The sequence below is a fragment of the Bidens hawaiensis genome, unplaced genomic scaffold (genome assembly GCF_021521415.1).
Source record: "Bidens hawaiensis isolate Kalapana, Puna unplaced genomic scaffold, B.hawaiensis_p1.1 tig00009285_1, whole genome shotgun sequence".
NCBI lineage: Eukaryota > Viridiplantae > Streptophyta > Magnoliopsida > Asterales > Asteraceae > Bidens > Bidens hawaiensis.
In genome coordinates this window covers 442041-464558 of record NW_027491685.1, presented here as the reverse complement: position 1 = coordinate 464558, position 22518 = coordinate 442041, and the positions used below count along the sequence as shown (strand labels likewise).

General features: G+C 34.4%; 2 pseudogenes; both read left to right on the top strand.

Annotated features, from left to right (window-relative positions):
* The first annotated feature begins 6862 nt into the window (after nucleotides 1-6862).
* LOC143531904 (tryptophan decarboxylase TDC2 pseudogene) lies at nucleotides 6863-11520 on the top strand (annotated as a pseudogene).
* Nucleotides 11521-18202: 6682 nt separating this feature from the next.
* On the top strand, nucleotides 18203-19747 carry LOC143531889 (tryptophan decarboxylase TDC2 pseudogene; annotated as a pseudogene).
* Nucleotides 19748-22518: the final 2771 nt, after the last annotated feature.

Sequence of the window (22518 nt, the reverse complement as noted above, 5' to 3'; positions counted from 1 at the left end):
CTAAAAAAAAAAAAAAATTCATGCACATAAATTATCATACATTTTAATCAATCAATATGATATCATTTGAGATCATCTGCTCATGTATATAAAAAAAACATGATTATCCTAAGAACAAAATTACCTGAACTTTGATGATATAATCATCCTTAGAATCTTAAGATTTTGAAACTGGTGATAAATTTATTGTCATTAATATTCTGTATATGACAAACTTTTAATTGATTTTATATATTATAATTAACGATTGTATAATCAAGCCACATATAAAACCAAAAATTAAAATAACAAAACAATTTGTTTCATTTCATACGAATACAATTACTAGAAAAATGACAAAGACATACTAACCTTAAAACCATGTTCAAATAACAATGAGTTATCAAAAAATATAAGAAGATTTTAAGTTGTAAAAAGTGAAAGTAGTGATTCTTATTTATAATAGTTGAAAGTACTGGATTAGGAATGTTTAAACTTTGAATACTAATTCCATGCTATTAGTTAATATTATTGGAACTTGTTGGAATATTTAATTAATCAATATATATATATAGGGGAGGGTTCAAATGAAAACCACTTAGTTTTGTAAAAACTATGAAAACTCATTTTGACAAATCACAAGTTTTTCTTTTTTATATTTTTATTTTTCTTATAAGGGTGTTTAGGTAATTGTGTATTCCACTATTTATGGAATTTATATATCATTAATTTTGATTCCAACTTTCTTTCCCTTAAAAATCGGTATATTAATATTGAATCAACTGATTCCAACTTCATTCGTGCTATCATGATTGAATAGTTTGTTTTTATTTCCACTTTCAATAAATATCATGATTTAAATATGCCTATAGCCATTTCTTTTGCTGTGGTTTGAACACAAGTAAACTATTTTTGGATTTACTTTTAATATTTAATTATTCAACACATGTTAAAAGTTTGGTTTTCATAAATTAGTTTGTTCTGCATTACGCTGATTGTAGTTTTTATTGCCTCTCAATTTCCATGTTTTATTTTAGAAATTTAGTGAACTTTGTGTGTATAGCCCTAAACATAGGTATATTTAATAGCTTAGATGTCGTAAATATTTTTTTTTATGAAAACTTACATTATTTGGGTTACATATATGTAACTAAACAAGCTAATATATGTTACATCCATATAACCGGACATCACGATCAAAATAAATATATTTGTAAAAGCATTTATCATTTACACATATGTGACATACATACATATTAGAAATTAGTTTACAGTTGTTGTTTTTCAATTTCGAAATTGCTAAATAGTGTTGAAGCTAGCCGACACGCACGATTGCTAGTACCAAGCCATAAACTTGATGTGTAACCCTCTTATCCCCAATTTCTTTTTACATACAATTACACAATCCTCATTGTCATCCTCTTTATTATTATCTGTAACACGAAAGTTTAATGTTATCAAGAATTTATCATACACTTATAAAATAAAAATAATTGGTTCAGTATACATATGTGTAGAACAGATAATATCGAGGACTTTTCGTTGTTTTTGGACCAAAAGTTCATTAACTTTACAAAGATTTAATAAAATTCACCGAGCATACGTTTTAAGGACTTACTATTCAATATAATCCAGCTCCGAAGTTCATATATGTATCAATTTATTAATCTAACACATATGTATCTATCTATATTATCCAACTATTCAATATAACCCAGCTCCAAAGTGCATATATGTATAATTTATGTAACAAAAAAATTAATAAATGACAACAATATCAACTATAACACACCCTGTGGTGCTAATAAAACATAGTTCAATCAAACCCAAAGATAATTATTATTATGTACATAAGAAACTGAATTACATACACGTAATTATTAAACAACCTTGTCAAACATGCTTAAGATTTAAACACATTTACATATATGTACGTAACACAAACACGCATCAAACACAAATTTCAATAAATTTCAATGAATGTCATAACCAACTATGAATATGTTATATATAATCAACCACCAAAGTACATATATGTATATGCATGTAATATTTTTAATAGCAAATCTGTATCAATACAAACATGAGCAAGTGCACATATCTGACACAGAGTTAAATGGATACAAACACCAAAAACATATATGTATGCAACTAACAACATCAATTTGTTAACAATATAAAAAACAAACTTTGACAAACCTATATGAATCCAAACCTTTTCGGTTCATATATGTTGTAAGTTGTAACACATAGTTTCATGGAATCAAACAACAAATACATATATGTACCAAACAACCAACATCAATTGCTAAGATCAAACAAAGTTACATATATGTACTCAACACACTAACCTACCCCAAAAGAAATCGAATCAAGTAAACATAAACCAAAAAGAACCAATCAAGCCTTTACATAAAAGCCGATTAATGCCACATGCAGTCAAAGATGTAGCAAACAACGATTACTAACCTGATATATAAAAAAATACTAAAGAAACCGAATCCTTGTCACTCGATTTTGCTATTCCTCTTCACTTCTTCCTGTATATGCGATTTAGGGTTTAAGTCTTGGTTTCTTATGATCCGCTTTGAAGAAAAAGAACGGCAGATGAAATAAAGGATATATGAATTGAAAATTGAGATAATCAGGGAATTTGAACAATAATTAGCAATTTAGCATCTGTCTCCAAAATTAAATCATTTTTTACTACCGATAATACCCTTCGTGATTTAAATATTATCCATTCACTTCATACTAATTACAAAATAGCCATTGATAATATTAACCATTGATCAAGTATAAGCAATGGCTAGGATTGAATTAATTGGTTTTCAAGAAAACCATGGTTTTTAATGGAACCCTCCACTATATATATATATATATATATATATTAACAACTTACAGAAGAAGAAAAAAAAAGGAAACAAAGATTTCGGATTTTAGGGAAGCATTGTAAATGACTTTTAATTGGATTAACTATTTTTTTTAAATTAATGTGAAAATGGAATATCCTTGAACTTAATGAGGAGCATGATTAATTATAAATAATAAAATATAAATAAATATAAAAATAATAAACATTTCTATTAAGTTAAATTATAATTATGGTGTGAATTTTTATAACATGTTTTAATAATGAATGCTACAACTGTAATTTTTTTTAAAATTTTGTATATAACTTTATTATTTTGATTATAAACTATAATAAACACTTTAATTATATACCAACCAAAAGGTAACACTAACATAACCACAGTTCATTGTATTTGTTTAAAAATAAAATTAATAAGTTAATATATTGAAATTATGTAAATAACGATCTAGGTTTAAAAATCCTAAATGATTTTTGGAAAGTGAAAAAAGTATAATGAGATTGAAACAAATATTTTGTTTTAAAATTTTGAATGCTTTTAATTAAGTATATTTGTCTTATAAGACATATTAAATTAAATATATTTAAATGTATAAAAAAGTATAAATAAAGTAATAAAATATGTGTTTTCAGTTTTTGAAACATTTTGGTCTGAGTTATGGAAAACTAAATATTGATCTTATTGCCAAAACCCTTTATACTACACAAAATGTCATATAAATAAATGAAATATAATTCATATAGTAAATCGATATACATATGGATTATAATATTCAACTACAATGATTTGCTGATAAACACCAAGATATATATATTATGTATTCTCCATGTTTGCAATATTTATACAAAATGTTTGAAGAAATTAAGAAAATACACATTTTTCTAAGTTCAAGTGCATATAAGAAAATTTTATATCCTAATTTGAAACCAATTTTATATATAAAAAAATATGCAGTACTGCTCGAATCTCAGTTTAAAAACAATTTGTAGTTTATCATACAAATTCAAATTTTTCGACAATGATGCATGTTTATTTTTATTAATTTGCAATTACCTGTGACTTTAAAATTTTATTCTAACAGGTCTGCAACTTCAATTTTGATATTTTTTTATTTTCTTATTTCACCATTAATATTAATGAATGAATCAGTTAGGATTTATATTTAATAAAAATATTAAATTCATATATTGAAATAACTTAAAAGATAAGGACTATAAATTGAAATGAGTTGAAAAATAGCCGAGGTGGCTATGAGATTGACAAGTGACGAGAATATGTAGTCTTTTATTTGAATAGATAGATGTGTATGTGAATGTGAGTGGGGATGCCTACGTGTAGTCCATCCTCAAGTTTGTTGGGAAGGACGTTGGTCCATGAACTTTGAGCCACAATGTATGCTAGTGGCGGATATAGAGTTATCATAGGGTCGGCCAACGCCTACAGTTCATTATTAAATTATTGTGTATCAATAGCCCAAATTTAAATTTGCTAGGAAGGACATTGGTCCGTGAACTTTGAGCCACAATACATGCTAGTGGCGGATATAGAGTTATCGCTGGGTTGGCCAACGCCTATAGTCCATTATTAAATTATTGTGTGTTAATAGCCCAAATTTAAATTTGTTGGGAAGGACATTGGTCCGTAAACTTTGAGCCACAATGCATGCCAGGTACGGATATACAGTTATCGTAGGTTGGCATACGTCTACAGTCCATTATTAATTAAATTTGTGTGGTCCACTGTACCATCCTAAATCAATGCCCATGGTCCATCCCAAAGCTCACATGAATAATTGTGATGTTGAATGCATAGTAATTTTTATTTAGTATATAACATAAAATTATAAATGATTAAATGCTTATTCGTTTACTTGTTTTGTAAATTGATGATTTGATTGTTTATTCGTTTACTCGATTACTGAATTGGTCATGTCTTCATAAGTAAAACACAAACAAGGTGCCTTTCTTACCCTCATATATACAATATAATTTTGTTGATTGTTTTGTTTGTGTATATTGACTATATTTGGTACGAACTATTAACAATTTCCTAAAAAAAAGTTCCATCTTCAAATAAAATTCCATCTAGTAGTAGAAGTAGCTGGATGAACATCTCAATGCAACTATTAAAGATGCAAAAGAGTGTTTCCAAAAGATTAAAATACGTTGAAGACAATTGTAATCGACGATCCTAAGTTTTATTTGAATATTTAATGAATTGTAATTTTTTCATTATTAAAAGAAAGGGAAAACTAATTGAAATCTCAAAATTCAAAAAGCCACATAAGCAAAACAAACACCTTAAGACTAAAAAGCATCAGCAAAAAAACCACAGATAAGAACAATTAACCAGCGTAATTCAAAATGTCAACAAAATATAAGCAAATACCTCGGAAATAATCTAGCAAGCCCTAAACCTAGCAGTTCTGTTAGCCACAGCCGTTCGTCGAAAGTCTTGGCGATCTTCTGGATCAAAGGGTTCTATTACGAAACTTTGACGGCCATGATTATGGAGATAAAACTAATGTTTTAATTCTACCCGTTTAAGATAACCATACCCGTACCATATCCGTAACCTGACCCATAGCCCGCGAATTTTCAATCTAGGATTAATGAGAGAGCTTTATTTTCAAATGGAGGCATGTCGTGGCTAGAAAAAAAAAAGGGTGCGACATGAGAACTTGAAGTGATTTCAATTATATAGTTATCATATAATTGGTGGCCTACAAAATTTACGTGCATTGATCAACTGCCCAGCTCGCTCACTCAAGGGTCTACCTTGAAGTCTTCTGGACAAAAAAACAAAACAAGTACATAGAGAAAAAAACACCAATATAACCTTGTCTCATCAAATTTTGCTATTTATGTATATATGTATAATGTATATATCCTTTTAACAATTGTTCATCTCATTCTCACGTGTAAGAAAGGTCTTGAGTTTCTTTCAGACACGAATTATTAACATAATATAATTTTTAGTTCCGCATTAAATAAACTAGTTATGATTTGCAGTAATAGGAATAATATATTTGTAGATGTGATCTCTAAATATATTGTATTGATAGTTAACTAGTTTTTCTATCCGTATGTTGCGCCGGGCAGCTGACAAAACCCTAGCATTAAAGCATATGCCTTGGTAAAAGTCCGAGGTTACGACGATGAGTTGACACGAATTCGGTCAGTACCAACTCAAGGTACCAAAATTAAAAACAAAAGGGTCAGCAATACTCGGGCATTGTGGCGTGAGTCAGTAAAACAGAGTTATTAGTCTCAGGATTAGTGACGCTAAGTCGACACCAAATTTAATTTGTTTCAATTACGCTTGTTACGATACCAAAACTACGAAAAGAAAAACTTTGTTCAATGTTGGACCGCCACTTGGACCAATAAGAAGCTAGCGGCACCAAACTTTGAATTTATATATATTAGATAATAGATAATTGAGATATTATATTAGTGAAGTTATTGTAAATATATATTGAAAAGATAATGAGGGGGCCAAGAGATTTATGTGATTATCATCTTCCTATATGCAGCTAATGTCTAAAAAAGATATGTTGCAGTTAATTGCCGCTAGGAGTGACGAATTTGGAGGACTACCTTCGATTAAGGGTAAATCGTCATTCCTAAGTCCAATTAAAGATAACCTGCCAACCATTCTTACACTTCGTACCACCCTTTTTAGTTTACACACCTATCTTAATAGTCCTTTCTAGTGACAACAAGGTTAGCCCCCAAGTGATCATAAGCCCATAGAAAACATGAGTTGATTTTAAACACGGCATTCAATACTCACCTAACTTCCTACATTATGTGATTAATAAAATAAGGTTAGCCCCAAGTGATAGAAAGCCCATAAAAAACACGATTGCTAAATACTGCATTCAATACTCACCTACCTTATTTGAGTACTACATAAAACAGTGCGATGTAACCTTCCATCTATAAATACATCACCATTTCTCCATCCCAATTCGCCAATTCCAAATACTTCACTTCAACCCCACAAAAATGGGAAGCCCTGGTTTCGACCTTACCACATTCCCACAATTATCCGATTATTCCAAAGACTTCGAACCCCTCAACCCCGAAGAATTTCGCGCCAACGCCCACAAAGCGGTCGATTTCATCGCTGATTACTACAAAAATATCGAAAACTATCCGATTCTCAGCCACGTTCAACCCGGTTACCTCAAAAACCGCTTGCCCAAGACCCCACCCGACACGCCCGAATCATTCGACACAATCCTAAAAGATGTCCAAGACGATATTATGCCCGGCATGACACATTGGCTAAGTCCAAACTTTTTTGCATATTTTTCGGTTTCGGTGAGCTCGGCCGCGTTCATTGGTGAACTTTTGTGCACTGGCTTTAATGCGGTCGCGTTCAGTTGGGTTGGTTCACCGGCTGCGACTGAGCTCGAGATGGTGGTAGAGGTGTTCAAAAAAACCGGTTACGGAACCGGTTTGGCCGGTTCAACCGGAAACCGGTTTTTTAAAAACCGGTTTTTTTAAAAACCGGTTTGACCGGTTTACGTAACCGGTTTACGTATCGGTTATACGTTTTGGAGCCAAAACCGGTTTTATAACCGGTTTTTTTTATAACCGGTTTTTTTTAATAACCGGTTATTAAAAAACCGGTTAACCGGTTTTTAAAATAACCGGTTTATTACCGTTATAAAAAAAACCGGTTAACCGGTTTTTTAATAACCGGTTAACCGGTTAAACCGGTTTTCGAACGTTACCAAACGGCTTTATAGCCGTTTTTTTTTTTTTTTTGACCGTTTTTTAGCCGTTTTTTTTTTGTTTTTTTACCATTTTACCCCCACAAACATCTATATATAGTTTAGGTTGGGTATTGGTTAGATCACACTTGATTATACAACTCCAAACGCTCTAAACGTTTATTTCATACGCGATTATACAACTCCAAACGCTCTTCTTTCGTAGTCGTTTATTTCATACTCGAGTATACCACTCTTAATTCGTAGTCGATTATCATGGCCTCCCAAAGTGCTGCTTCATCGGTCAACATGGGTGCCTCGAACACGGGAGAAACCGTCGTTCGGGTCATCCCCACGAAACGAAACCAAGATATTTGGCAACATTTCGACCTATGCGAAATGTCTAACGGAACCCAAAAAGCTAGATGCAAACATTGTTTGAAGTTTTATAACAAAGAAGCAAACTCCAGTTTAAGAGCTCATGTAGAAAAGCCCTCTTGCAAGGTCTTGAAGGACGAATCCGGAAGTAGTTCGCAGCCGGAGATGACGAATCAAGGAACGGTGTTTACGTACGACCTTGAAGCGGTACGTCAACAGTTTGGCAACTTTGTGATTCAACAATCACTTCCTTTCAACCACTTCGACAACCCTCAATTCACGGAGATGATGCAAAAGTATGTTCAACCACGCTACCAACACGTAAGTCGTTCGACCCTTAGAAGAGATTGTCTTAAAGCATGGAAAAACGCTAAATCCGAACTAATTTCATACTTTTCAAACTTACAAACTGGTGTGAACTTAACAACGGATGTGTGGTCGGTACCTAATGGTTCGCCCGACTCATACATTTGTGTGACGGCTCATTGGGTTGACCCCCGGTCGTGGCAAATGATGAAACGAACCGTTGCGTTTCAATTGTTTGATTACCCGCACACGGGTAGAAATATTTTTAAACTCTTGGATAAAGTCATTCGACAATACAAGATTGAAGATAAAATCTTTTCAATATCGTTTGATAACGCGTCCAACAATACGGCCGCGGTTGGCCATTTAAAATTAAAGTATAAACCTATCTGTGATGGAGCGTTTTTTCATAGCCGATGCATTGCACATATTATCAACTTGGCCGTGCAAGATGGGTTAAACGTGATCGAAACGCAAAGAAACAATTTTAAAAGAATGTTACGAGATGTTTTTAGCAACAATTCAACATTTTCAAGATACAAAAAATTTTGTGAAGAAGCTAACTGTCAATGGTTGGGGCCTAATTGGGATTGTCCAACAAGATGGAACTCGACTTGTGAAATGTTTGAGAAAGCCATCCAACAAAAACAATCGTTAATTGCGTTTCATCAAATTTTGTCAAATAGGGGTAAATGTGCACCGTACGATCCTAGAAACTGGTTATTGATTGAGATCGTTACGGAGGTTCTTCAAATTTTTAAATCTTGCACAACTAGTTTATCCGGGGTTTACTATCCAACAAGCCCCATTGCTTTACCAAAAATTGCTGTCATGTGCACAAAGTTGACTGAAATTCATTGTAGGGGTGCACCTTATTTTGATATGGGTGCAAAAATGAAAGAAAAATTTAGAAAATATTTTCAACAACTACCCGCTGTTTTGACCTGTGCGGCTGCGTTAAACCCTTGCATCAATGTTGGTGGTGTTGAAGCTTTAATAGAAAAAATTTGTGATGAGCTAGAGTTAAACGACGATCAAAACCCCCATTATAACCAAACTTTAAAGAATGCTTTCAACACCACCTTGGCAAACATGTATGATGTTTACCTTACAAAACACGGGTCGTCTTCCCAAATTCATGACTCGTTAAGAGCTGTTGCCCAATCCCAATCCCAAACCGACCTTGAAATGGGGATGTACTACATGATTTGGGAAGACGCCGGTAAACGTCAAAGGGTAAACACCCCAAGCAGTGAACTTGGAAGGTATGGTGGTACCAACTTTGTGAAACACATGACTCCGGATGAATTTAGAAGTCTTGATATGCTGGCTTGGTGGAGAGGTAAGGAGGATGAGTTTCCGATCCTCGCCGCCATGGCCAAAGATTTACTAACGGTCCAAGCTTCCACGGTAGCTTCGGAGTCTGCTTTTTCTGTTTCTGGCAGGGTTATATCGATTAGGAGGACTCGACTCACTCCACCAGCTGTAGAGATGTCGATTTGCTACAAGGATTACTTGGACTCTTTAGATAGGGCACAACATCAACGCTCACTCGAGGGGGAAATGGAGTATGAGGCGGCCTTGTATGAAGACGAGGTCAATCAAGGACACACTCAACCAATGACCGATGAAGAAGCCGCGTACGACGATTACCTAAGGAATAGCTCGGGATCGGGTAGCGAAGAAAATGAGTAACAAACATCAACTTGTTAATGTAATCGTGTCTAAGCATTCTTTAATGTTTGTATTTTTGAGTTACGAATATGCGATAACGATTTAATGTTTGTATTTTTAATGTAAAAGCTATAAATGAAAGTTATGTGTTTTTAATCTTCCAAGCAAAGAATGCTAACAACGAAACCCTAAACCCTAAACCCTAAAGCAAAAAAAAAAAAAAAAAAAAAAAAAAAACCGGTTAACCGGTTAGACCGGTTATTAAAAACCGGTTGTAAAAAAACCGGTTTAATAACCGGTTCTAACCGGTTTCTAAACCGGTCCAAACCGGTTTGGCCGGTTTGAGTTTTCATTGACAAAAACCGGTTAATAACCGGTCCGGTTATTAACCGAACCGGTTTTTTTCTGGATAAAAAAAACCGGTCCGGTTAATAACCGAACCGGTTTTTTCAAAAAAACCGATTTGTGCACCTCTAGATGGTGGTGATGGATTGGCTCGCGGTTATGCTTAACCTCCCGAAAAGCTTCATGTTTTCGGGTTCGGGTGGTGGGGTTTTGCAATCCACCACAAGCGAGTCGACTTTGTGCACCCTAGTTGCAGCTCGTGATCGTGTGCTTAATAATATTGGCATTGAACATATCGGAAAGTTAGTCGTGTACGGGTCAGATCAAACTCATGCTATGTTCAAGAAAGTATGCAAGGTAGCTGGCATTCATCCGAAGAATATTCGGTCAGTACCAACGTATTTGGAGAATGAATATTCTCTTGATCCTGAAACTCTCCAAAAAGTCATTGAAGCTGACGTGGAACAAGGGTTTGTTCCGCTTTTTCTATGCCTTACAATTGGGACCACCTCCACGACTGCAGTGGACCCCATTAATGCCCTTGCTGACGTGGCAAATAAGTATGATATGTGGGTTCATGTGGACGCGGCTTATGGTGGCAATGCATGCATATGTCCGGAGTATAGACCTTATCTTGATGGAGTTGAGAAAGTTGATTCACTGAGTTTGAGTCCGCATAAGTGGCTACTTAGTTACGCGGAGTGTTGTTGTCTATGGGTGAAAAACCCTAAGTTGATTGTTGACTCACTGAGTATGAATCCTGAGTACTTAAGAAACAAGCATAGTGAGTCGGACTCGGTGGTGCCGAGTTACAAGGATTGGCAAATCGGGGTGTGCCGAAGGTTCAAGTCTATACGTTTATGGTTCATCCTACGTAGTTATGGTGTTGAAAATTTACAAAATCATATTCGGTCGGATGTTCGAATGGCGATAACGTTTGAACGCCTTGTGAAATCGGATGCGAAGTTTGAGGTTGTTGTACCACGTCGGTTTTCCTTGGTGTGTTTTCGCTTAAAACAGTTCCATAGCTTTGACTCGGGCTACATGGAGTTGCTAAACAAAAAGCTACTCGAGCGAGTCAACTCAACAGGGCGAGTTTACCTCACACACACCGTGGTTGATGGGACTTATATGTTGAGGTTTGCGGTGGGAAGCACACTCACAGAAGAACGACATGTGATTGGTGCTTGGGAGATAATAAAGGATGTGGCTAATACCATGGTGAACGAGCATGAATCTTAAAATTGCAAGTAAAATCATATTATTATTTGAATATTTAAAATAAATTAACCGTACGTGTGATTTGATGGTTGAGATGAATATTGAAATAAAGTGTGTGTGTGAATGTGTGATTTGTGATTGAGAAACATGTTTGATATTGTTATTTGAGTCGAATAAACGATGTTTTTAATTTTTGTGTTTGTTTTAATGTAAGAAAAGATTCAATATTAATTTAAATATTTTTTTAGTGTAGTTACGATCTCTCGAGCTATTCAACAATAAACATAAACTTAACCCAACAATACTCCACCCTTAAAACATTCAAGAATCACAAAATAAAGAAAAAAAACCTTGAAAAACACAAACAATTTTGTAGCATCCATTGGCTCTTTAGATCAACTCGATTGGCGGACGCCATTTAGTTCATCCGAAGGAATTCGGGACTATGTAAACGGAAGTCCATGGTGGATGCCACTCTAGATTCCCAACTAACCCGCTGATCGACCTCATCTTATCCTTTGTAGCTGCTGATTATTCAGCAGGCTTCGATAGGTTCTGGTCTATTGAAGAAGCATTTTGTCACCATATGGGTGCAGTTGTTGGTACCCATTTTGGGATAGGAGATGTGGCTTGCTGCGGGGATGGTGTTGGTGCAAATGGAGCGTGTTTCAGTGTTTCTGGTGCAAACAACACCAGTGAGGGTGCCTGTTTCAAGGTTGGTTCTGATGTGGGTGAGGGAGGTTGTTTGGGGGTTGGGTTTTGAACAATAACAAAAGTTGGTGTGGGTGTAAGGGCATCGGTGGCGGTGAAAGAAATCGAGGAGCTGTGGTGCTATCAGAACAGGCCACGGTAGTCAAAAGATGGCTCATGAATACCTCTTGAGATTGCATCATAGATATCGCATTATAGTTTGCATCTGATTGAGGATTGACCTGTGTATACATACTCATAAAACTCTTCACCAGATAAGGTTTGAGCGTCCATTGAAGATCGGAGCGTCCATTGTGATGATAAAAACATAAAAGAGAAATACTTAGAGGAGATACGAAAATTTCAACTTCAAATACTTAGAGCCCCTGACCCTATACACCGGGAGAGGATTCGTGAACACGAGTAGTGGTATCGGTGCTTATTAAAATATTTGTTAACGGAAAATTCATCAGGACCGTAGTTAGGAAAAATTTATCAGACTATAAAAACACCATGATTCTTATTTCTTATACTGGGGATAAAACCCATTTTTATACAAACATAAGTTTAATAGGGATAAACCCTAATTTACAAAACATGTTTATTTATTCTGGTGATAAGCCAGTTATTTAAGCTGGAAAGCCTGTAGGCCTCAATCCTGAGTCTTTAACAAGTCACCTGAAATATGGTTAAAAAATATTTGATCAGCAAGAAATACTGGTGAACACATTCATTTGTAAATGACACATTTTTACAATTACAAGATTAATATGTTTCTACACATGCCTGCTTACAAATTACCGAAAGGTACTTCTCACTCGACTGTATCTGTGACCGTGATCATATTACTTATTAGCTAACACTTGTCCAATAAGTAACGTTAATAAGTCATCAGGTAAGCCTTGTATACAAAACCACACAATACCAGTAATAACCATCCCGTAAGTCTACAGAGAATTAATCACTGTAATATAACCAAAACCTTTTGAAAATATTTTGAAAGTAAGTATTAAAAATCATCATGACAGTATTGGAAAACCAGTGGTTTCACGTAAATGTGAGTTGTACAAAAACTCGAAGTCTCACCTTGAAAGTTTACAATCAAAGAGCTTCATGGTATTATGCACCTAGTTAAACACAATGTAGTACAGATTAGTATTAATCAATAATTATAACGATAATCACGAGATTAGAAACTTTACACGATTGCACAAAATCTCACCTTGTTCAGGCAGAGCTTTTGATTCGTGCACGAAAGCTTCTTTCGATCGGATAAGGTATTGTTACGGCTATTCGAGGTATTATACTACACTCATATATATATATATATATATATATATATGGGTAGAATCAAATGAAAACTCCTCTTAAAGAGAAAACTTAAAAACTCTTAAAGAATTATTTTTAACTTTTAATTTTTTTTGTAGTTTCTTGTTTTCCCATTATTCTTATATGTTGCTATTGTTCCAAGAAAAATGAAACAACTTGTCGGTAACCTCGTCGGTGTAGTGCACATGTGTAATGGTGTGCATTGAATATATGCAAAAGTTTTGTAATAAACTATTGTACATATGCAACATAAGACTAATACGCTCGAATACACATTAGTACGTATGTGTAATACAACATTAATGCACATGTGCGCTACATTGAATTTTGTTTTTTATTTTTGTATATAATACAACACTATTAAACATAAAAAATACATAGTAATACACATGTGTAATACAACAGCATCGCACAATAATACGTATGTGCATTACAACGTTTTTTCTTTTTATTTTTTTGCATTTTTTTTCGAGTGAAGGGTAACAAAATATAAGAATAGTGGCAAAACTGAAATTTGAAAATATTTTATTATTTTTAATTAAAAATAATTCTTTAGAAGGTTTTAAGTTTTTTCTTTAAGGATGAGATTAAAAATTTTAATCTCAGTCTCAAATCGACACATCAGTCTCAAATCAACGCCACATCAGATTAAAATTTTATAAAAAACCTCTAACTTTCTTCGTTAACATGAAACCTCCACAAAACCATTAAAAAATTATTCAAATTGTGTGTGTGCGTGTGTATATGTATGTACTAGTTTGAGGCCCGTGTATTACACGGATAATTGATGAAAATTTTAAACTTCAACCATTAAATGAAATACAGTCAACAAAATGATCATAAATTGTTAATACAACTACAATTTACATTAAAATTATAGAAATTACATAACTAAGATTACACAAATATGTTACAAATAAGTAAAATCTTCCTTGTACATTACTTACGTGATTATATTGGTCGATATATAATGTTTATAAAAAATCAAAATCTTTTTTCATGTCGGCTCGTAAATCTTGATAAGGTAACATATAGATATGTTTGTAACTCTTTCGTGTGACATATAAGGTTCTTAAAGTACATACTAACCCTAGAAAAATGATAATGTATCCATGAAACTAAAAAAAAATAAAAATTCATGCACATAAATTATCATACATTTTAATCAATCAATATGATATCATTTGAGATCATCTGCTCATGTATATAAAAAAAACATGATTATCCTAAGAACAAAATTACCTGAACTTTGATGATATAATCATCCTTAGAATCTTAAGATTTTGAAACTGGTGATAAATTTATTGTCATTAATATTCTGTATATGACAAACTTTTAATTGATTTTATATATTATAATTAACGATTGTATAATCAAGCCACATATAAAACCAAAAATTAAAATAACAAAACAATTTGTTTCATTTCATACGAATACAATTACTAGAAAAATGACAAAGACATACTAACCTTAAAACCATGTTCAAATAACAATGAGTTATCAAAAAATATAAGAAGATTTTAAGTTGTAAAAAGTGAAAGTAGTGATTCTTATTTATAATAGTTGAAAGTACTGGATTAGGAATGTTTAAACTTTGAATACTAATTCCATGCTATTAGTCAATATTATTGGAACTTGTTGGAATATTTAATTAATCAATATATATATATAGGGGAGGGTTCAGATGAAAACCACTTAGTTTTGTAAAAATATGAAAACTCATTTTGACAAATCACAAGTTTTTCTTTTTTATATTTTTATTTTTCTTATAAGGGTGTTTAGGTAATTGTGTATTCCACTATTTATGGAATTTATATATCATTAATTTTGATTCCAACTTTCTTTCCCTTAAAAATCGGTATATTAATATTGAATCAACTGATTCCAACTTCATTCGTGCTATCATGATTAAATAGTTTGTTTTTATTTCCACTTTCAATAAATATCATGATTTAAATATGCCTATAGCCATTTCTTTTGCTGTGGTTTGAACACAAGTAAACTATTTTTGGATTTACTTTTAGTATTTAATTATTCAACACATGTTAAAATTTGGTTTTCATAAATTAGTTTGTTCTGCATTACGCTGATTGTAGTTTTTATTGCCTCTCAATTTCCATGTTTTATTTTAGAAATTTAGTGAACTTTGTGTGTATAGCCCTAAACATAGGTATATTTAATAGCTTAGATGTCGTAAATATTTTTTTTTATGAAAACTTACATTATTTGGGTTACATATATGTAACTAAACAAGCTAATATATGTTACATCCATATAACCGGACATCACGATCAAAATAAATATATTTGTAAAAGCATTTATCATTTACACATATGTGACATACATACATATTAGAAATTAGTTTACAGTTGTTGTTTTGTCAATTTCGAAATTGCTAAATAGTGTTGAAGCTAGCTGACACGCACGATTGCTAGTACCAAGCCATAAACTTGATGTGTAACCCTCTTATCCCCAATTTCTTTTTACATACAATTACACAATCCTCATTGTCATCCTCTTTATTATTATCTGTAACACGAAAGTTTAATGTTATCAAGAATTTATCATACACTTATAAAATAAAAATAATTGGTTCAGTATACATATGTGTAGAACAGATAATATCGAGGACTTTTCGTTGTTTTTGGACCAAAAGTTCATTAACTTTACAAAGATTTAATAAAATTCACCGAGCATACGTTTTAAGGACTTACTATTCAATATAATCCAGCTCCGAAGTTCATATATGTATCAATTTATTAATCTAACACATATGTATCTATCTATATTATCCAACTATTCAATATAACCCAGCTCCAAAGTACATATATGTATAATTTATGTAACAAAAAAATTAATAAATGACAACAATATCAACTATAACACACCCTGTGGTGCTAATAAAACATAGTTCAATCAAACCCAAAGATAATTATTATTATGTACATAAGAAACTGAATTACATACACGTAATTATTAAACAACCTTGTCAAACATGCTTAAGATTTAAACACATTTACATATATGTACGTAACACAAACACGCATCAAACACAAATTTCAATAAATTTCAATGAATGTCATAACCAACTATGAATATGTTATATATAATCAACCACCAAAGTACATATATGTATATGCATGTAATATTTTTAATAGCAAATCTGTATCAATACAAACATGAGCAAGTGCACATGTCTGACACAGAGTTAAATGGATACAAACACCAAAAACATATATGTATGCAACTAACAACATCAATTTGTTAACAATATAAAAAACAAACTTTGACAAACCTATATGAATCCAAACCTTTTCGGTTCATATATGTTGTAAGTTGTAACACATAGTTTCATGGAATCAAACAACAAATACATATATGTACCAAACAACCAACATCAATTGCTAAGATCAAACCAAGTTACATATATGTACTCAACACACTAACCTACCCCAAAAGAAATCGAATCAAGTAAACATAAACCAAAAAGAACCAATCAAGCCTTTACATAAAAGCCGATTAATGCCACATGCAGTCAAAGATGTAGCAAACAACGATTACTAACCTGATATATAAAAAAATACTAAAGAAACCGAATCCTTGTCACTCGATTTTGCTATTCCTCTTCACTTCTTCCTGTATATGCGATTTAGGGTTTAAGTCTTGGTTTCTTATGATCCGCTTTGAAGAAAAAGAACGGCAGATGAAATAAAGGATATATGAATTGAAAATTGAGATAATCAGGGAATTTGAACAATAATTAGCAATTTAGCATCTGTCTCCAAAATTAAATCATTTTTTACTACCGATAATACCCTTCGTGATTTAAATATTATCCATTCACTTCATACTAATTACAAAATAGCCATTGATAATATTAACCATTGATCAAGTATAAGCATTGGCCAGGATTGAATTAATTGGTTTTCAAGAAAACCATGGTTTTTAATGGAACCCTCCACTATATATATATATATATATATATATATATATATATATTAACAACCATGGTTTTCAAGAAAACCATGGTTTGTTCAATGTTGGACCGCCACTTGGACCAGTAAGAAGCTAGCGGCACCAAACTTTGAATTTATATATATTAGATAATAGATAATTGAGATATTATATTAGTGAAGTTATTGTAAATATATATTGAAAAGATAATGAGGGGGCCAAGAGATTTATGTGATTATCATCTTCCTATATGCAGCTAATGTCTAAAAAAGATATGTTGCAGTTAATTGCCGCTAGGAGTGACGAATTTGGAGACTACCTTCGATTAAGGGTAAATCGTCATTCCTAAGTCCAATTAAAGATAACCTGCCAACCATTCTTACACTTCGTACCACCCTTTTTAGTTTACACACCTATCTTAATAGTCCTTTCTAGTGACAACAAGGTTAGCCCCCAAGTGATCATAAGCCCATAGAAAACATGAGTTGATTTTAAACACGGCATTCAATACTCACCTAACTTCCTACATTATGTGATTAATAAAATAAGGTTAGCCCCAAGTGATAGAAAGCCCATAAAAAACACGATTGCTAAATACTGCATTCAATACTCACCTACCTTATTTGAGTACTACATAAAACAGTGCGATGTAACCTTCCATCTATAAATACATCACCATTTCTCCATCCCAATTCGCCAATTCCAAATACTTCACTTCAACCCCACAAAAATGGGAAGCCCTGGTTTTGACCTTACCACATTCCCACAATTATCCGATTATTCCAAAGACTTCGAACCCCTCAACCCCGAAGAATTTCGCGCCAACGCCCACAAAGCGGTCGATTTCATCGCTGATTACTACAAAAATATCGAAAACTATCCGATTCTCAGCCACGTTCAACCCGGTTACCTCAAAAACCGCTTGCCCAAGACCCCACCCGACACGCCCGAATCATTCGACACAATCCTAAAAGATGTCCAAGACGATATTATGCCCGGCATGACACATTGGCTAAGTCCAAACTTTTTTGCATATTTTTCGGTTTCGGTGAGCTCGGCCGCGTTCATTGGTGAACTTTTGTGCACTGGCTTTAATGCGGTCGCGTTCAGTTGGGTTGGTTCACCGGCTGCGACTGAGCTCGAGATGGTGGTGATGGATTGGCTCGCGGTTATGCTTAACCTCCCGAAAAGCTTCATGTTTTCGGGTTCGGGTGGTGGGGTTTTGCAATCCACCACAAGCGAGTCGACTTTGTGCACCCTAGTTGCAGCTCGTGATCGTGTGCTTAATAATATTGGCATTGAACATATCGGAAAGTTAGTCGTGTACGGGTCAGATCAAACTCATGCTATGTTCAAGAAAGTATGCAAGGTAGCTGGCATTCATCCGAAGAATATTCGGTCAGTACCAACGTATTTGGAGAATGAATATTCTCTTGATCCTGAAACTCTCCAAAAAGTCATTGAAGCTGACGTGGAACAAGGGTTTGTTCCGCTTTTTCTATGCCTTACAATTGGGACCACCTCCACGACTGCAGTGGACCCCATTAATGCCCTTGCTGACGTGGCAAATAAGTATGATATGTGGGTTCATGTGGACGCGGCTTATGGTGGCAATGCATGCATATGTCCGGAGTATAGACCTTATCTTGATGGAGTTGAGAAAGTTGATTCACTGAGTTTGAGTCCGCATAAGTGGCTACTTAGTTACGCGGAGTGTTGTTGTCTATGGGTGAAAAACCCTAAGTTGATTGTTGACTCACTGAGTATGAATCCTGAGTACTTAAGAAACAAGCATAGTGAGTCGGACTCGGTGGTGCCGAGTTACAAGGATTGGCAAATCGGGGTGTGCCGAAGGTTCAAGTCTATACGTTTATGGTTCATCCTCCGTAGTTATGGTGTTGAAAATTTACAAAATCATATTCGGTCGGATGTTCGAATGGCGATAACGTTTGAACGCCTTGTGAAATCGGATGCGAAGTTTGAGATTGTTGTACCACGTCGGTTTTCCTTGGTGTGTTTTCGCTTAAAACAGTTCCATAGCTTTGACTCGGGCTACATTGAGTTGCTAAACAAAAAGCTACTCGAGCGAGTCAACTCAACAGGGCGAGTTTACCTCACACACACCGTGGTTGATGGGACTTATATGTTGAGGTTTGCGGTGGGAAGCACACTCACAGAAGAACGACATGTGATTGGTGCTTGGGAGATAATAAAGGATGTGGCTAATACCATGGTGAACGAGCATGAATCTTTAAATTGCAAGTAAAATCATATTATTATTTGAATATTTAAAATAAATTAACCGTACGTGTGATTTGATGGTTGAGATGAATATTGAAATAAAGTGTGTGTGTGAATGTGTGATTTGTGATTGAGAAACATGTTTGATATTGTTATTTGAGTCGAATAAACGATGTTTTTAATTTTTGTGTTTGTTTTAATGTAAGAAAAGATTCAATATTAATTTAAATATTTTTTTAGTGTAGTTACGATCTCTCGAGCTATTCAACAATAAACATAAACTTAACCCAACAATACTCCACCCTTAAAACATTCAAGAATCACAAAATAAAGAAAAAAAACCTTGAAAAACACAAACAATTTTGTAGCATCCATTGGCTCTTTAGATCAACTCGATTGGCGGACGCCATTTAGTTCATCCGAAGGAATTCGGGACTATGTAAACGGAAGTCCATGGTGGATGCCACTCTAGATTCCCAACTAACCCGCTGATCGACCTCATCTTATCCTTTGTAGCTGCTGATTATTCAGCAGGCTTCGATAGGTTCTGGTCTATTGAAGAAGCATTTTGTCACCATATGGGTGCAGTTGTTGGTACCCATTTTGGGATAGGAGATGTGGCTTGCTGCGGGGATGGTGTTGGTGCAAATGGAGCGTGTTTCAGTGTTTCTGGTGCAAACAACACCAGTGAGGGTGCCTGTTTCAAGGTTGGTTCTGATGTGGGTGAGGGAGGTTGTTTGGGGGTTGGGTTTTGAACAATAACAAAAGTTGGTGTGGGTGTAAGTGTGACATCTGCCCTGATCCGACCCGACCCAGGTACCCGTTTCTCTGACCCGATCTCTCTTTTATTATTTAATATTTATACTTATATTTTACTTTTAATAATAATATATATTTTCCTTCCCGCCTCTTTCTCTCTCTTTCTTTCCGCCGTCTCGTCCCTCTTCCTTCTCTCTTTGCTTGCCCTTTGGTTCTTCCCGCCTAAGGATGTCTGCAGCTCCACGCGCCAGACTCCTTACATGGAAGCCTGCGTGAAGACATCTTGTTCCTGCGATGCGTGAAGAGAACTCTTCTCACAGCGCGCTAAGAATGCATGTTCTTCCCGCAATGCGCTAAGAATGTATGTTCTTCCCGCGATGCGCTTAGAATTCTTGTTCTTCACGCAGCACGCTAAGGATTTGTGATTCTTCCCGCAGTGCGCTAAGGATTGTTGTGCCAGCCTTCGCGCTCGCGCACTCAGCCTTCCCGCGCTTAACCCTTGTATCTTCTGTTTAAATCTAGCCGTTTGCTTTTGTGTTGTCTTATCTTTTGAGCTGTTGACCTTATCTGCTTTGTCTGAATAGTTACTTTCGGCGCAGCATGCGTACCAACCCCCATTGGTTGGTAGAAAAAGTGACTGACATTATCTTTTGAGATCTGCTTTTGCCATGCTTGACCAGTACCTTTATCTGAACCGCCCATGCCTGTTACTGTTCCCTGTCAGCTTTATCTTGCCCCCCTGCAGCTGCCATATCTTTTGATATCTTTTGCTTTTGGATTCTTATGCTTTTTGATATCTTTTGCTTTTTGAGATCTTTTTCCCTTTTCTAGGGATTATGTCTCCTAGGGTTTCTCTATAAATAATAGTATTATTTTTCCTAACACATCACACACAAAACACTTAATCTCTCCTGTTCTCTTGCTCCTTGCTCTCTCTGCCGTCTTCCTCTCCTGCCTCCGTCTTCCTCCCTGTTCTTCCCTGCTTTTCCGGTAATATATATATATTATATATAATAATTTACTTATTAATTATGCTAACTTATAATCAAGACTTAAAACAGATCATTAAAACAATAATCTTATTTATAGGTTAACTTGTGCTTGTTTAAAGTTGGTTCTTGCTTTATCTTGCACCACATCGTTTATCAAGTGAGTTATCTCGTATCTAATCCCTTTTTATTTTAAATGCTTTGGGATGTTCATGTGTTCATACAAAACTTGAGTCTTAAACTTGTTTATGAGCTTTAGTCGCGCAGTATCCCATGTGTTGAGGACGTTTACTTGGCTGTTTATTTGTATGTGTGTATCATTAACCGCTTTGTTCGGCCTATTCCGCAGTTCCGTTGGTACCATTAGTTGAACACGGGAGACCTATCGTTTACGGTTTTCTTTGTTTACACTTGCACAGATGTTTTCTCGTTTTTATGCTCAATTGGGAGCATGGATTGAACTATGATCTATGAACTATCTTAGGCTTGATCACAATCTGATTACACCCTTGTTAAACTCTAGACATACACGTGTTGCGCGCAGATTTACTGTGATTATCTATGATTATCTATTAAACTTGATTTCTCACCAACACGCAAGTGTTTGACGTTTATTTTAACACATGTTCAGGTTTGCAGTAGCTGTTTTGGAGCTTGTGGACACATAGGACGTTTTTACTTTTGGACCTAGATTAAAATGTATCAAGACAAGTTATTGCTGTTCGAATATTTTGATTTATAATATATTGATTTATGTTGGTTTATTTATATCTTATGTATACGTTGCGCATGCGTGAATGAATATATTTATTAAATATTGACACCCAATAGTGTCACGAGTAATGAAACAATATGTGGCGCCCCGATGTATAATCCGCCTTTGGTCGGGGTGTTACAGATTGGTATCAGAGCTCGTTGACCTTAGGATAGGTGGTTAGACGTAACGACCTAGAATACCTAAGAGTCCCTTCTCGCGCATGAGAGAAATCTCATGTTTGCGCGCTTATTGTTAATTACTCGTTATTTATGAATATGCTCGCACTTGCGCAGTATATAA